The following is a 6,038-nucleotide window of genomic DNA, read 5'->3' as shown; positions in this document are numbered from 1 at the left end:
AAGAGCTGACATTTCGAGTCCAGATGACCCTTTGCAAAGCTTTGACAATGGGTCATCTGGACTTGAAACGTCAGCTCTTTTCTCTCCTTACAGATGCTGCCAGACCTGCTGAGATTTTCCAACATTTTCTCTTTTGGTTTCAGATTCCAGCATCCGCAATAATTTGCTTTTATCCCTGGAACATTTGCTGAGTTTCTGGATTAATAGTCTAGTGATAATATCACTAGGCCATCACCTCCCCCCGCGGTTGAAAGAGGCCATATACATTGGTTGGTGCCGTTCCTTGCACTAACTTGAATTTCCCATGCAATTAGACCATGCAGATCGGCAGAAACTGCAATGCAACTCAGGAAGGAGTTTTTTGGCAATTGGGAGGAGGCGGTTGAGGAGGATCGTTGCAAGGACAGCAGTAACAGTGACTGGATTTGTCCCTTCTTGAATATAGTCGTAGTCACAGCATCCCGAGGTGCATCTCCCAACCTTCACTCCTCTTCCCAGATGACAGATATCAGGTTCCGCAGCCACGCCAGGAGTATAACTCCTGTCTCGTAACAAAATAAGAGAAGGAAATAAAGCATCAAACTGTCTGTGACCTTAATCCAATTAAGTCAAACCTTGTTTGGTCAGACTGAGTGCTGGCTGAGGTTGTTTACACTGGGTGGATTTCCTTTCTCTCTGGTTTTGCCACTGCAGGAAGTATTTCAAAGTAGGTCAGCTTTAATTAATTGAGAATCGTATCTTTTCACAATCTGTCTGCTAGCTGGGACATTACAAAGTGTATAATAAAGACCCAAAGTTCTCCGGTTTCCAACATCACTGTGATAAGAGTTTGTTAACCTTCGTGAGGTTTCCTCATCACACTTTCATCAAATAGAAACACTTTAAAACGCAGAAATATCAGGATGTCCCTCTTCAAATGTGGAGCGCTACCAGCTAGAAACTCAACAATATCAATAACAAGCTAACTGACCAAATTAACTTTCAGAACTCTGATTCTATGGATTTCACAGCACAGAGGAGCATATTTGGCTCGTCACGTTCAGGGATTGGATCTCGGACAATGACGAGACAGAGTACAGGAAAGAGATAGAGAATCTGGTGAACTGGTGCAACAACAATAATCTCTCCCTCAATGTCAACAAATCGAAGGAGATTGTCATTGACTTCAGGATACATAGTGCAGGACATGCCCCTGTCCACATCAGTGGGGACGAAGTAGAAATGGTTGAGAGCTTCAAGTTTCCAGGTGTCCAGATCACCAACAACCTGTCTTGGACCCTCCACAGCGATGCTATAGTTAAGAAAGCTCACCAACACCTCTACTCTACTTTTTCAGGAGGCTAAGGAAATTTGGCATGTCCTTTATGACTCTCACCAATTCTTACAGCTGCACCATAGAAAGCATCCTTTCCAATTGTATCTCAGCTTGGTGTGGCTCCTGCTCTGACCAAGACCGTAAGACATTACAAAGTGTTGTGAAAGAAGCCCAGTCCATCACTCAAACCAGCCTCCCATCAATTGACTCTGTCTACACTTCATACTGCCTCGGAAAAGCAGCCGGCATAATCAAGAATCCCACGCACTCCGGACATTCTCTCTTCCACCTTCTTCTATCGGGAAAAAGATACAAAAGTCTGAGGTCATGTACCAACCGACTCAAGGACAGTTTCTTCCCTGCTGCCACTAGACTTTTGAATGGACTTACCTTATATTAAGTTGATCTTTCTCTACACCCTAGCTATGACTGTAACACAACATTCTGCACTCTCTCCATTCCTTCTCTATGAACGGTATGCTTTGTCTGTATAGCGCGCAAGAAACACTACTTTTCACTGTATACTAATACATGTGACAATAATAAATCAAATCAACTCAAATCATGTTCACTCTTGTAGAGCAATCCAAAACCAATCCCATTCCCCTGGTAACCCTGCAACTTTATTTTCCTTAGGCACCCATCCAATATCCTTTTGTGTAGCATCTGTTCTTATCAGTTTAATATCTGATATGTCCCCGATCTGAGGGCTAAATATGAAATTGATTATTGGGACAGGGAAGTGGAACAGGGGTTTTCTCCTTCCATTCCAAGCATCAACCTGGACTTTTTGTGGGCAGAACGGCGACACAGTGGTTAGCACGGCTGCCTCACAGCGCCCAGGATCCAGGTTTGATTCCCGGCTTGGGTCACTGTCTGTGTGGAGTTTGTACATTCTCCCCAGGTCTGTGTGGGTTTCCTCCGGGTTTCCTCCCACAGCCTGAAAGACGTGCTGGTTAGGGTGCATTGGCCATGCTAAATTCTCCCTCAGTGTTCCCAAACAGGCGCCAGAGTGTGGCGACTAAGGGAGTTTCACAGTAACTTTATTGCAGTGTTAATGTAAGCCTGCTTGTGACAATAATGAATAAAATTTTTGAAAGCATTTGTCTCTGCTCTCTCATCACCCTCAAATCACTTTCACTCACTGCATGATCCAAGTTTTAAAGCAAACACTTTTATCTCTTCTCCAGAACTTCAAATTTGTGTTCCCTCACAATTGTTTCTCTTTGTCCACATGATCTGAACCTACTGTAATATTATACACCTCTATCGGATCTCACCGTAATTTATTTTGCTCCAAGGAGAACGACTCCAGCTTTGACAACCTAACTTTGCACCAAAATGCCTTGAACCAGGGAACCGTTCTGGTAAATCTCTTCCAACCCTGTCAAGGATCCTTCCTAAAGTGCGGTGACTCAGAATTGGACATAACGTTCTAGTCCAGGAGTCGGCTGTAAAGGATCAGTGCTTTATTGCACAAAATAAAGTAAAGCAAAAACCACAAACCTGTGGTGAACACAGACAGTCCCAGCTGGGACAATACAACAATGGACCCGCTCAGGGGCTGCTTTATACAGGACTTGGTATACGAGCTCCACCTGGTGAGTTAATTACTAACCCCTAGGTAGCTCGTATCAGGGAGGTCAAACAGCAATTCCCTGTGCTAGACCTGGGGGTTATCACAATTACATTAACCATCTTGCCAAACATAAACTAAGGCACGAAGTCTAAGTACTGATGGAGGAAATAGATGTTCGGAGGGAGGATGTCCTGGCAGTTTTGAATAAACTGAAGGTCGATAAGTCCCCTGGGCCTGATGAAATGTATCCTAGGATTCTTTGGGAGGCAAGGGATGAGATTGCAGAGCCTTTGGCTTTGATCTTTGGGTCCTCACCGTCCACGAGGATGGTGCCAGAGGACTGGAGAGTGGCGAATGTTGTTCCTCTGTTTAAGAAAGGGAATAGAAATGACCCTGGTAATTATAGACCGGTTAGTCTTACTTTGGTGGTCGGTAAATTAATAGAAAAGGTCCTTATGGATGGGATTTACAACCATTTAGAAAGATGCAGATTAATCTGGGATAGTCAGCACGGATTCGTGGAGGGCAAGTCGTGCCTCACAAATTTGATTGAATTTTTTGAGGAGGTAACTAAGTCTGTTGATGAAGGTAGGGCAGTTGATGTCATGTACATGGATTTTAGTAAGGTGTTTGATAAGGTCCCCCATGGTCGGCTTATGATGAAAGTAAGGAGGTGTGGGATAGAGGGAAAGTTGGCAGATTGGATAGGTAATTGGCTATCTGATCGAAGACAGAGGGTGGTGGTGGATGGAAAATTTTCGGACTGGAGACAGGTTGCTAGCGGAGTGCCACAGGGATCAGTGCTTGGTCCTCTGCTCTTTGTGATTTTTATTAATGACTTAGAGGAGGGGGCTGAAGGGTGAATCAGTAAATTTGCTGATGACACCAAGATTGGTGGAGTAGTGGATGAGGTGGAGGGCTGTTGTAGGCTGCAAAGAGACATAGATAGGATGCAAAGCTGGGCTGAAAAATGGCAAATGGAGTTTAACCCTGATAAATGTGAGGTGATTCATTTTGGTAGGACAAATTTAAATGTGGATTACAGGGTCAAAGGTAGGGTTCTGAAGACTGGAGGAACAGAGAGATCTTGGGGTCCATATCCACAGATCTCTAAAGGTTGCCACTCAAATGGATAGAGCTGTGAAGAAGGCCTATAGTGTGTTAGCTTTTATTAACAGGGGGTTGGAGTTTAAGAGCCGTGGGGTTGTGCTGCAACTGTACAGGACCTTGGTGAGACCACATTTGGAATATTGTGTGCAGTTCTGGTCACCTCACTATAAGAAGGATGTGGAAGCGCTGGAAAGAGTGCAGAGGAGATTTACCAGGATGCTGCCTGGTTTGGAGGGTAGGTCTTACGAGGAAAGGTTGAGGGAGCTAGGGCTGTTCTCTCTGGAGCGGAGGAGGCTGAGGGGAGACTTAATAGAGGTTTATAAAATGATGAAGGGGATAGATCGAGTGAATGTTCAAAGACTATTTCCTTGGGTGGATGGAGCTATTACAAGGGGGCATAACTATAGGGTTCATGGTGGGAGATATAGGAAGGATATCAGATGTAGGTTCTTTACGCAGAGAGTGGTTGGGGTGTGGAATGGACTGCCTGCAGTGATAGTGGAGTCAGACACTTTAGGAACATTTAAGTGGTTATTGGATAGGCACATGGAGCACACCAGGATGATAGGGAGTGGGATAGCTTGATCTTGGTTTTAGATAAAGCTCGGCACAACATCGTGGGCCGAAGGGCCTGTTCTGTGCTGTACTGTTCTATGTTCTATGACTGAGTGTCGCTGGTCTATTGATGACTTTGCTGCCATTTCATTGCAACATCCCACTGAACATTTTGAAATATAAGCTCAACTAATCGGTTTAACTGGTTGGATTGCAGAACTCATTGCCTTGGGAAGAACTTCAGCTATTTCTGTCTTTCAATCAAGTGCTCTAACTCAATATTCTGGAAAGGAGTGGATTGATGAAAATACTTGGAAATTTCTCCAGTCATTCTAATACCCTTTTCACCAGCCTATGTCCCCGATTTGAATCATTCAAGTGCATTAAGAACACAGGGGGACTGGCCAGCACTGCACGTTGCACATTGAAATGCTCATTTTAATTTAAGTTATTCTCAAAACTAACCATAGTTTGATCAACATGAAAGCATTTTAATTTCAGTTATTCTTACTGATCAGAAATATTGTCCCTGATGGATTTAGGTTGATGAAATGTGATTTCTTGCAAAGTGTTGTTCCTAAAAAATTATTTCTGTTTTTCTGAAGAAACAGCAGTAAATGGCCAATCATAGAATCCCAACAGTGCGGAAGGAGGCCATTTGGCCATCGAGCCTGCAGCAAGAACAATCCCACCCAAGCTCTATATTTACCCCACGCATTTACCCTGCTAATCCCCCTGACTCTAATGGTCAATTTAGCATGGCCAATCCACCTGACCCAGACATCTTTGGACCATGGGAGGAAACTTGCGCAGACACTGGGATAATGTGCAGACTTCATGCAGACAATGACCCAAGGCCGGAATTGAACTCGGGTCGCTGACGCTCTGAGGCAGCAGTGCTAACCACTGTGCCACTGTGCCGCCAAATCAAGCATCTAATTAACACCCTTTGTTCCCAAATAGTAAAATAGAGAAATCCCCCAGTGCAGAACAGCACTATCCACACTTCCCACCTCCTGTACAATTGGGCCAGTGTTTGACAGGTACCATGTTGGAAAGAGGGGGCACAAAAAGTGTTGGTACCTGTCCCACTTTGGAATTCCAAATAGGAAAGGGACAGATGCAGGGCTGGGTTGATATGTTTGATTTGTGTTGTTCTGTGAAGGTCAGAGTTGAACACACCAGTACCTGTTAAGCAAGATACAAAGTATTTGGATTTCAAAAATTCAAGCTCCCTATAAATATGCAATGAAATTGGGACAATTGAGGGCTCGGGAGAAAATGCATTTAACAAGAATTATCTATGCGGTAAAGAGATGGAGATTTCTTTTAATCTGAAGATAACTTAATGTAACTTTCTTTGTAATTAATTCTGATTTTCTTTGTATCGTGATGTATCAAATGAAACTTTAACAAAGAGGGGAATGGCTTGATAACTGTACGTCACGCTGGCTTAGATAATTTACATATTAGGTATTA

At 43.7% G+C, this 6,038-nt stretch overlaps 1 pseudogene; it reads left to right on the top strand.

The window, feature by feature from the left end:
- Positions 1-1,942: 1,942 nt before the first annotated feature.
- On the top strand, positions 1,943-2,107 carry LOC144480599 (U2 spliceosomal RNA; annotated as a pseudogene).
- The last annotated feature ends 3,931 nt before the right edge of the window (positions 2,108-6,038 follow it).

This window comes from Mustelus asterias, chromosome 29, assembly GCF_964213995.1.
Source record: "Mustelus asterias chromosome 29, sMusAst1.hap1.1, whole genome shotgun sequence".
Classification (NCBI taxonomy): domain Eukaryota; kingdom Metazoa; phylum Chordata; class Chondrichthyes; order Carcharhiniformes; family Triakidae; genus Mustelus; species Mustelus asterias.
This window is presented reverse-complemented; position numbering and strand designations above follow the sequence as displayed.